The sequence below is a fragment of the Papaver somniferum genome, chromosome 10, assembly GCF_003573695.1.
Source record: "Papaver somniferum cultivar HN1 chromosome 10, ASM357369v1, whole genome shotgun sequence".
NCBI lineage: Eukaryota > Viridiplantae > Streptophyta > Magnoliopsida > Ranunculales > Papaveraceae > Papaver > Papaver somniferum.
Genome location: NC_039367.1, coordinates 153,164,553 through 153,176,870, shown reverse-complemented (window position 1 = coordinate 153,176,870; position 12,318 = coordinate 153,164,553). Strand labels below are relative to the sequence as shown.

The window sequence follows — 12,318 nt, the reverse complement described above, 5'->3', positions numbered from 1 at the left end:
CGTCATACTAATTTTCCATTTCAAAAGATGATTGAATCTATTTACTAAGAAGGATCCTATCAATATACAAATTTATTTTCTTTCAATTCTAATATTACACTAAGTATCTGAATACTGTTATTACTATTGTTTTCATTTATAATTACTATTATAATATTTTTATTATTAAACTAATGGTCGAAGTATCATTCTAACTACTCTTAAAAATATTATTAAATCCCAACAAATTATTAACATTTATGTGATCATAAATTGTTGACTCTACGTATAAGTCAAAGTGCGCAATAAATTTCTATATGACTTTCAAGATTCATCAATTGTGTTAATCTCACTATTTTTCTAATATTGGATTATGTACGTGTTCATACTTTTTTGTCTGATTATTCCCTAACCTTTATTAGCTAAAGTTACCGGTGTACCCTACAATTTTTACTTTACCAGACATAAAAAATCAAACAAACAAATCAATCAAATAAATATTTTAATTATTGTTAGCTTTTAGTTATTAAAATTTATCTCACAACCCAACCCAGTTCTAAACTAATCTAGTTCACTCACTGGCTATTTCTACTATTTCCCATATAAGATCTAATAGTGAGCTCTTATACCAACACTGTAGCGCCCCAAATCTAGTAACTGACTAATCCAAGAAATTAACTCAATAAATAGGCACTAAGAATCTAAATCATTTACTTAAACATTTAATTAAGAAATCTGCTGCAAAGCTTAACCCAAATACTAGCCCCACTCAGAAATATATAAATAAGAATACCTCTCAAATGATACATATACAATTGTCATTTTCTTTACAAAAGAATATACAACATAATAAACAAAGCAGAAGTAAACTAACTGATGAAATCAACCCTTGAAGCTTTCGCTGCGCAACTCTGATTTGTCTCTGAAAACTGAAAGTGGGAATGAGTGAGCACATCATCCCTAAAAGGGGTGCCCAGTAGGAATAACAACTAGCATTCAAGTAAACATTAATATGATTCGAAGACAATGTAGGTTTTATCGAAAGTCGTTAGTACATGGAAAGACAGTAAAACACAAAGTAGAAACTTCTTCAAAGACATCCATAAATAACAGTAAACATCCATGTATGAGATGTGTGTTACCGCACATAAGGGAAGAATAAAATTGCGGTGTATCGCCCTAGCCGTGTAATATTGCGGTGTATCGCCCTAGCCATAGAATACTGATATTGTGTCGGCACACATCTCATACCATACAAAGCACACAAAGATATGCATGAATTTCACAACACCAAGATTGATTTGTAAAACAATAATGAATACAAGAGAGTTCGTTATCGATTCCCACCTCTTTTGATGACAAGCCTCGTCTACCTCGAGATCCAAGATCCACTGGTTCATCCTTTGAATCGATCGTTTTGAATACAGACTAACTGTTAATCACACAAGAAGTCTAAGAATCTAGCCAAAATGGCTCATACAAGAATCATACAAGTTTGTCTAATGGTTTTAAGCCCATTTATGGTTCTACACATCTTCATTATCCATATCTTGCATATATAAAGGTTTACTAATTCAATTAGGTTGGTTCTATAGTCCATTAGCTAAATCTTATGAATGTCTACAACTTTACAGAAGGAACCAAAGACTAATTCGGACCATAAAAGGTCCAATTCATCTAATTAAGAAAGACTAATCCTAAGCCCAAGCCCATGACCCGCGGGCTTACTCTGGATCGGCCCATCAAACCGACCCGTTAACAAAAGGTCTGGTCTATCTAAGTCAACTAACGATCAACTTCTGTCCAAAGGTCAACCAACAGTCAACGTCCAAGGTCAGGTCAATGTCCAGGGTCAATGGCCAACGAGTCAAGACTAGTGACTCAGTGGGTCAAACCCGATTCGACTCGGTCAGATGGACTAAGTCGGCTAAAATCAGATACCTGACTAGGCTGAATGGCATAAGGCCAAAACACTTGCACAGGCCAGAGTCATTGCTCAGGCCAAAGAACTCTAAAGCACAATCATTGTGTAACACCAAAACTCTCTTAACTCTACAACTCTAGCTCAGGTTCTTCTTCAATCTAATAGTACATTAATTGAATCATCATTTAAATAATCTTCAAATTCAATTATAACTTTAAACACTAAATACCTGCAAATGCAGCTTTCAATAAAGCCTTTGCTATGGCAGCAATAGAACCAACTCAGTTTATACATCTTAACAGCACAAACCTACGCCAAGAGTTCTTGCAGCCACTTCACATATACAACTACAGTCCATAGCCTACCATTCCAGCACACATACATTCAATTCAAGAAGAAATTCACTTCAACTACCAAGTCAATTACAACTACAGCTCCACTAACATCTACCAATAACAGTTCTACTTACCCTCCAGACATCACTTCCACACTCTTCATCTGCACATACAATTCCCAGTAGATGTACCCAATCCATTTCCAAACTTGCTTGCACAATCTGTAAATTTAGTAATACCATTCTCATCATTTCATTCTCTCAACTTCCATACATACACACTGAACTGCATGAGAAACCAACCCCACAACATCATCATTACCATCTGTAATTCAATCTACCATACCTACATCACCAGATCATTCATTCTTAACTTAACAACATTATTTGATTACCATATCATTCCATACAGTTCATAATTCTCACCAGTAACTCAAATCATTATCTATATCTCCATTTTCATTTCACCTACACAATCAAACCTCAACACTTACAATTCCAAAAATACTACCAGTACTTGTACAATTCCAGTATCATTTGAAACACCCACACTAATTCTCTATATAATTATAACCATAGATTTATGTCAAATCAATCTTATCATTTGCAGTCAAACATAACACAAAACCATTATTCAGCATCATCACAACCTCAATTTATCTTCTGCATCTAATAATTTCCGACTTAAGAACCCGAATCTCTAATTTGGGGAAGAACAAGAGAGAAACCCTAATTCTCTGAATTCACAATTACCTCAAATTAAACCTCCATATAACCGATTCAACTTCAATTGAACAAACCCATATAAGATTCATTACTTTTTACTCTATTTCAAAAAATCAAACCCAAATAAGAGAACCCTGAATCTGACTTACCAAAACTTCTGAGTTGAATCACTTCCCGAATCAACACCACCATAAATCACCAAACCCTCAACAGAATCATCAAGTTCTCTTGATTCCTTCATAACTCCGAAACAAAACCCTAACTTTTAATTTTCAGCAGCATCAGATTCTTCTTCTTCGAGGCTTAATCGATCACCACACCGTCACCTACTCCTTTGCGTCAACACCCGAAGCTTCTTATGAATCTCTAAAAACAAAATCACCCTCCATTCATCTATCGAACATCAACATAGGAGAGCAGAGGAGAAGCAGAAGAAAAGAGAAGAAGAAACGAAAAGAGGAAAGAAAAAAGAAGAAGAAAGAAAAGATAAGAATAATGAATTCTTCTCTCGATCGGGTGTCGATAATACCGACGAGAAAATGCTGAAACACCCACAAAAACGATAGTGGAGCCAAGCGATCAATCTGCAAAATGACACTTTTGCCCTTCATACTGTTCTGATTAAATCTTCTTCGTGCGGTATCCGAATGACACGCTCGAGTAAACCATTCCACATAACTTTTCGATATCTATCACCTCATATCTAGATCGTTGTTAGATAAATTTCTATTAATTAACGTTCGTGCTAAACTAATCGGAATATTATCGACAAATTCGTCTTTAGACTAGTCTAATAGCGTTGACGAGATTGAGGGTCTTTACAGTAAAAATGAAAAAGGTTTGGTGAGAAAGAAAAGGGTGAATTCCTCTCTCCAGCAAGATTAAATAGGAAAGAAGATGACCGGTTGGACCAGGTGGAAGAGGAGACTTGTCAGTGAAAAGTGCAAAGATGAGAACGTGTGAACGGTTACACTGAAAATCCGAAACTTGTCGGTTGAAGAGAATACGAAAAGTTGTTAGGGTGCGGCAAATGCTATGCAAGGGCGCGATCAGGTGACTAAGAAGAATTTCTCTCATCTCTCTTTCTAGAATAAAGATCGCTAATAGAAGAGGCAAAATGTAGGGGTAAAATATCACACACATAGTTATCACGCGAAGTGGTAGCATTATAAGGAGGCGAATTCACTCGCACATAGCAAATTTCGGATGACGGAGCTGATGACGTCATAAAGTCACGAGGGAAGTGTGGAAGCTGTGCGAAGTTAAAGAGCACCGAGAAGACCCAACATAAGTGTGCGAGAACATCGCACGTCATATCCGAAAATAGGGGCTTTATTAGTAGTCCTCCATTATGTAAAACTCCTGTATATAGGATTAACCATCACTGTATTGAGGAAGAGATCTTTTGGAGAGTTGAGATAGAACTTTAGGAGAGAGAAATTTATTTGCTCCCCAAGTTGGGGTTTTATTTTCTTTCTTTGTATTGATTTCTAAACTTAATAAAATTCTTATAAGTGTTCTTCATCATGGTTTCATAATTTAGTTTATAGATTATTCAAGGGGTGTAGTCGTGGGATTTCCTGCAACTACACGTATAAATTTATCTTCTTGTTATCTAGTAGTATCACCTGCTTCTTAATCAAGAAATGGAGGGTTTTAGTTACAAAGCTTCATTGGTTGCTTTAGTGGCTACTCTGTTCACAATCATCGGGGAAGCTCAAGCAGCTGAAGCTCCAGCTCCTGGTCCTAGTTCGAATGCTGGTGCCGTCTTTCCGTCATTTGCTGCCAGTTTATTTGTTTCATTTTTCGTGTTTTGTTTTGGTCTTCTATTCAATTAATTTTCCCCGCTTTTCGGATGATTAACCACATCTGGAGATGTGATTGTGGATTATTATGATCACGGTTCACTCTTCACTGACTGTATTCTCTTGTATGAATGAACGAAATTATGAATCTTAATGTAAGAGAAGAGATTTTCGTTTTGTTAGAGAAACAGATTATCGAAAGTAGGGAACTGAAACTGAAAGGTTTCTTGGTCTAGCAACCAGTTTTTTTTGGTGCTTCCTTATCAATTACACCTCGATAAAGTCATAAAAAAAATACATTCTCTTATCTAATTCATTAATTAAATTGGATCAACTAAGGAAGTGATTAGTGCAACACGGACTAAAATGATTATATATATCACAATAAGGTAAAATATTTTTTCCTTTCGGAAAAATGGAAAAGGTAGTTAATATTTTGGTGCTGAATAATGATTTAAATCAAATATCACATAAAGCCATTATTTAATTCCTTATTCTATACATCAATGTTCTACTTATTTAATGCGTAATAAATAATCTTGATTCGGGCTTGCGGAATATACTTATTACCCACCCCTGTCGGGGATTGTGGAGATGCCAAACCGAATAAGCAGAGACAAAAAAATTTATTTAATTAAAGGATAATTTAGTCATTTTTTAACTTAAAACACCTGTTATAATCATACGGAACATGGCCTCAAAACATTGTGATTCCCACAAGGAGTGATCAATGAATAGGGAGAATGTCCTCCATAATACATATGCAATCTTCTTTCGCCAGTTAAAATAGATCTTGTAATGACAAGGTCGGTCTTCAAGGATCACAATTTTCTGTGTCGTCTTCTCATACATCTTCCACGACAACGTACTTATCTAAGTCGTCTTCTTTTTTCAATTTCCTCAAACATCTTAATCTACACGTTTTCCAGATTGATCCTAGAATTTTATCAGTTTTTCCTTCTGACACACAGTTCACAAAATTTTAGAAAGTTATATCTGTATCATCTATGCAGAGCTATTCATGAAAAAATGATACAAAATGAATCATTATTCGCATCCTCTAATTTCTATAGTAAATAACTCATGAAACATCACTGTCAAAATACCCCTGAAAAGTATAATATGACAAGTACATATTCATTTCCCTCGATCATGTATTAGGTCTTTTCGTCATGTAAGCTACATTTTCTTTGATTGATGATATAAGATATATTTGAAGCAGGTTTCTTATGATATTTTACTGCAAAATGAAACAATATAATGCCAATAGCCCTTACTGAACATATATCTTGAGATCAGGGGCGGAGCCAACCCATTGCAAGGAAGTGCACCCCTGCCTAGCTAGCTACACAGCCCATTTCTAGCCCAATTAGACAAAAGTATCGATATCCAAGCCTACTTTTGCATTTTCGCACTGCCTAAAAATTTTCGTTCACCCCATAGCAAATTTTTGCACCCATCCAACATTTCTTGGCTCCGCCCCTGCTTGAGATCCTCGACTCCACCGTGCTGCGGATTGTGGAGATGCAAAAGAGAGGTAAAACCGTTTGTGGAACCACTTTAATTTGTATGTGGGCAGACAATGATTCATCTATCATCAAAAGGTTGTCCAAATTTGTGTATTCATAAAATTGGAATACACATTTCGGCTTCTATTCGTGGAGAAGATTTCCAAACCACTTATCCTTTTTTCAATATAATTGAACTTAAATATCTTATTCTCTTAATTCGATCGAGAACACACAACTGAAAATACTGATGACGTTAAGAAGGAAAAACATTTGATTTGATGGTACTTGTAGGGAGTCTCCATTCGGAATATATATTGGTTCCGATAAGCATTTTGGCTTCCATTGCAAAACAAACTCATTTTCTAAGTAGTGTAAATATCCAACACCGGTTGTATTACCCGTTGTTCAAATAGTATGTTTGCTATTGTGCTTCAGTGACTTCAACTAAGAAATAATAATTCAACATTATCGAAATGTCATCGCTGATGCTTTCAGACTTCACTAGCTTATCTAAAGTTTGATCTTGCAATGCCAAAGTCGGTGTTCAAGAATTAACATTTTTCATTTGTTGTACTTTTTATATCTTCCTAAATAACCTAGTTATGTAATGCATTTTATCTTCTCAGTATCCTCAAACATCTTAATTATATACATGTTCTCTTGACTGCCCCTTTATTATGTTTTCTATTTTCCCTTTAAAATATTCTATTCGCGATATTTTTACACAGTTCCATCCATATCTATATATCTGGCTATAAAGAAATCAAAATGATATAAAATGAATTATTAATGATTTCCTCACATTTTTATCGTGGATTATATAAGGAACATAATTGGTTTATCTTCCGATTTTCTTTGTTAAAAAATACCCTCGAAGAGAAGTACATTTCAATTCCCTCAATTCTTTAGGTCTTTGTTATAGAAGTTACATTTCGTTTGATTGATCATAAAAGCTTTTACAGCTAAATGCAACAACAGAAAGTCATGCATTCTTTATTTGTTTGAAGATTGGACTATAAGCGTTGTACAAGGAAAAGGCAAAGTAGTACGGCCGATGATTCCCTATGATATGTTGGAGATTGTGGAAGGAAAGGAAAGGGAGAGTTTTTGGGGCTAGAAAGAAAGAAGTGACTGAGATTATTGATTTAGTCAAACAACATGTAGTGCTATGGTTCTGTGACTCCGATACATTTAAGTTTGTTAATCCTAGTCTTATTTGGAGTAATTGGGGAACTCTTGTGAATGTGTAAAAATCTTTATATCGTGTAAGGTTCTTTCCTTTTTAATATAATCTTCTTCTTTGGAAAAACAAATAAAAAAACAGAAAGTCATGCAATTTGTTTGCCATACAATAGTAACAAATTGACAATTTCTCACACTTTTCTTTTCCCTTTTCCGACTAATATTCTCTTCGGTGTTTTGCTGTATTTCCCACACATACCAAAACAATGATCACGCGTTATAAACTCTTCCAAATGTTAAGTTACATGAAATTCATAAAATCCATCTCTTGGACTCATTAAGTTCATTAGCTTATGAAGTAATAACCCCTTGTAATTTATGAATGATCTTGACCCGGGGGTTGTGGAGATGCAAAACATGGGTAAAGACTAAAGAGAAGAGAATATATGATTGCCCGATCGGATGACCAGGCAAATGCGGAATCTAGACCGCCGGCAGCTTAGGGCTCCTCTACGGATACAATGTCTATGTGAGGTTAAGGGTTGATTTAATGGATAAGAATTGTCAATGTTGCCCTTTAAATTAAAATTTAACCATAATACTTCATTCTCTAAAAATCTATTCCTAGATAAAAAAAGTAAAAGAAAAATGAAAATCTAACCCCAGTCATGTCGTGTTTTCCTTCCCCCAAGAACCACTTACACGTAGGTTGAAAAACAATTTCCTAGCTATACGCCTTATTTTTCAGTACTTACGCTGTAACTTGGATGAAGAATTTATACGACTAGAAATTTTCTTCACAAGCATAACAGTAACTAAGAATATTTTCCGTTGAAAATTTGGCGCAATCTTCTGGTCGTAAATGGTGCTTCCCATCCATAGACGTAAAAAGTCCAAGATGAAGTTCCAAACTGGAAGTTTATATATTTTAAGAGCAACTCCAATGGGACGCTCAAATTTTAGTTGGACGAGCAAAACATGGGTTTTCAGAGTGATCAATAGGACAAATTTAACCAGCTGACCAACTTAGTTGTATAAACAAATATTTCTTTTAATTAGTGAGCCTCATTTTTATAATATCAAGTGAGACCAGCTGGTTACAACTAAGTTTATAATATCAATGCGGAAGTGAATTGTATTAAATTCTTAATGCTGATTTCATAAGCCATAAAGCTGTCATTGTGCCCATTGACAAATAACATTTCACCCAAAAGGTTAAAAGAGGAGAGATGTAGAACAATACCCCTATTTATTTCCATTCACATCAAAATGAAAAAAAAAAAGTCACTGATAATTCATTTTGTACCATCCTTCTTTACCATTGTAGACTCACTATGGTGCTATATAAATATATACAACGTATATCTTTGGAGGATCAACAAACGAGAGTCTTTGTGAAGAAAAAAGATATGAAAACGAGAAATTGCATATTGCATACGATCGAATTGAGTGTGTAATTAAGTCATTAAAATGTTCGAGGAAACTGAAACCAGTTAATTACATATAGATCATTGGAATGACCACAGTAGTTAACCATCACCACCACTTCCAAGTCACGTTTTTATTGGTTGCCATCACATGCTCTGGCGATTGGATTGGAGACTAATACTTGTTCTTTATTTTTGCCGATTAAGAATCTTCATTTTACCAAGTGAGCTTATGGAAATGTTAGAATAAAACTCCTCAAACAATTATTTTTATACGGTAACTTAAATAGGATTCTTTCAAGTATTTTATTTTTAATCTAAAATATCTTTCAAATAAAGAAAGAAAAACAAATCGCATATGGTAGTTTGTATTTGCACAACACCTATACGTACGTGTGGTAGCTATATGTTCACTGTTTATGGTTTTTGATTCCACATATTTATAATCATTAACTTGGATAAATGAATGTACTTAGTAATACTTAGATATGATTAGAATTACAAAATCAATCTTTAGATGGGGAGTGAAGCTTAGGGATGGCCATGGGGCGGGTATGTCAATCTCAGTCACCGCGCCGTTCGTAAAAAAAATCCATACCCCTTTCGTTACCAACATGAATTGGGGCGGGGCGGGCCAGATTTCTCATGGGTTACCCGTAATACGGTGTTAATACATAAATTTATTTATAATCAAACAAAAATAATAAAAATAATGCATTCTAAAATTTAAAATTCAGAAATTCCTCTTAGAGTGAACAGAAGAATCTTATTAATTTTTCTACTTTTTCCGTTCTCATTCTATCTTCGTCCATGTTAACCATTGCATTATCTATATATCATTTTCACTATTTTAACTTTTAGAGGATGTGTCTGATCACAACAATAAAACGAAAGTGATGAATACACAAGAACGATCAGGAAATGCAAAGAAGCTCGACTAAGTGGTAGAGGTATAAAAATTCGATATAAATTCTTGCATAAAAATCTAAACCCTTACAAGATGAAAGTTACGGGCGGGAACCTTGAATCCCATCCCTACCTCATCTCGTAGCTTAAGTTTCGGGTATTACCCATACCCGATCCCATCCCCATTTATACGGATAAAAAACCTACCCAAATGGGATGGATACCCACGGGGATGGGTTTGGATGGGGCAATGGCCATCTTAATAATAACGTTCTTTGCTCCACATTTTTGAAGTGGTGAGCGCTCAATCTAGGCCTTCAGATGGAGCAAAAGAATGATGGTTATAGAAGATCGCGTTGTCACAACCACAATAAGATTCACAAATCGAAGTCGATAAAAATAATTATATTTGACTAGCTTCTGTAATGTCCGCTTTTAAAAAAAATAAAATAAATAATAATAGTAAATAAATAAATAAAAATGTATATAGTTTGCATATGTTTTGTGTATGTTGATTGTGGTTTAACGGCTAAGCCCACCCATTAAGATTAGGAATCGTAGATATTAGGTTTCGATTTTGTAAAACCTAAAGATTAAAGTCGTGTTTGGCCCATTGGAAATGCCTATCCTAGGTTTGGTTATCAAGAAAATACATTTAAATTATGTTTGTCTTGTTCTGATTCTAGTCTAGGATATGAACAACTAAATCTTCCTTGATTTTAGGAAGCTAAAAAAACAAGGTTATGCTATTCTCCAAAATAGCCAGGATACCAATATCCTTGCCTGGGTTAGACGGTTATAGAGGTAGTTATTTTAATTAATCAAAATATTTTCATTTTTTTTAACTTTATTGTTATGTTTTTATTTTTTTCTCCGACAATTTTATCCATAATACATAATTATTTTATAAAAATACATATTTAAAATATGGAGAGACAAACATAATACATGATAAACCCGTGATGGATATAACGGAAAAACAAACATCATCTTTATTAATACATCTTGAGATAATCCTGCTCAAGTTAGAGAAAAAAATTCCCTAGCTAAGTTTTATGTAGTCAAAGCTCCCAAACACGGCCTAAGTCTAAAATCAGCCGCAAGGAAAAGGGGATGGATCCTTTGCGCTAAAGCTAAGAAGTTTCCTGGACTACAGAGATTTGGAAGATCAAAGGTTTTGTGACGCCAACACCAATCAGAAGAGTCTAGTTATTTTAGGTAATAGTTTACGTTTACTTATTTGTGATTTTCTTAAGGTACAAGTTACTATCAATATATATTCATAGTTTGTCCTAGGGTTATTATCAATCAATTAATACAAAATCAATCTTTTAATTGTTCTTTTATTTGTAAATTCTATCTTAGGGTTCTTATACAGTTGTTTTTGGGTTAGAACCCTAACATCTCTCATCAGAGCAGGTTCGGTTATTCTCAAATTCCGCAATTTTTTTTCTATATCATGAAGTTTCCGACTTTTGATGGAGTTGATCCTGAAGGATGGATCTTTCAAGCTGATTGATATTTCAGCTTACATGGTACAACAACACGTACTAAAATGCTAAAGGTTATTATTAATCTTAAAGGTGATGGCATTGCTTTGTATGAATCCGTAAAAAAGTCTCTTACTAAGATAACATGGGAAGAATTTTGTTCTGAACTTCGTTCTCGATTCGGATCTCACAAGCGTGCAGATTCATGTAGCACTGTTGTTGCTCGTATTAGAGATATTATTGCTCAACATAACAAAATCCAAGCTACACTTGTTGCGTTACCAGATCCACTGGAAGAACTCTTATTCGAGCAAGAGGAAACCGAAGATAACGCCAAGAAGATTGCTGAACAAAATACTGCTGAGAAGAACGTCGAACATATTGCTGAGAAGTTAGAATCCTTTAATCCGTTACTCTCAATGAAAGCACCATCCATCTTACACTTGGTCGAAGGTTCAGAGGTATCAACAACTGCTCCAAGTCAAGAAGGAGCTAGGGCTACAGAAGCAACGATTGAGGAGATCACGGATTTTAGTCATGAGATTTCCATTCTGTCAGAAATAGCGAAGGATGATATCATTGATAAAGAAACTGATGTTTTCTCTAATGGTGTGAGTTATCAAATTGTAGGAGTTACAAGGATGATTACCTAGGACTTCAACAAGTTACGTCAATCCACAACCGATGATATGGGTTATAAGCAACTTACAAATTCGAATTTGTCACTCCACAACAAACAAAGAGGTAATGATTATTTTTATCTTCCTTGTGATTATTCTCGAATACTATTTGATCGAGGAAGAAGATTCAAACTTGTGAATTTAATGGCTGAGTACAATGAGAATTATTCACATGGTGATAATGTTGACAAAGGTGTGGTAGCTCATTATACATCAATCTTTGAAAAAGTGCAATCTGAGCTTCTTTCACTTGTTACTAGTCGAGCAAGCACGTCCAATACATACCTATTAGAGCACTTCTCGGTTGAACCCACTAGCGTTGGTATGTCAAGTTAGTTGTCAATTTTAGTTTCC

At 34.7% G+C, this 12,318-nt stretch overlaps 1 long non-coding RNA gene across 1 annotated transcript; it reads right to left on the bottom strand.

Moving 5' to 3' along the window:
- Nucleotides 1–642: 642 nt before the first annotated feature.
- On the bottom strand, nucleotides 643–3,471 carry LOC113317228. The gene is made up of 3 exons (XR_003343350.1): nucleotides 2,133–3,471; nucleotides 1,327–1,411; nucleotides 643–908 (listed from the first exon to the last, which is right to left on the bottom strand). It is a non-coding gene; the product is annotated as an uncharacterized LOC113317228 (long non-coding RNA).
- Between the last annotated feature and the right edge of the window lie 8,847 nt (nucleotides 3,472–12,318).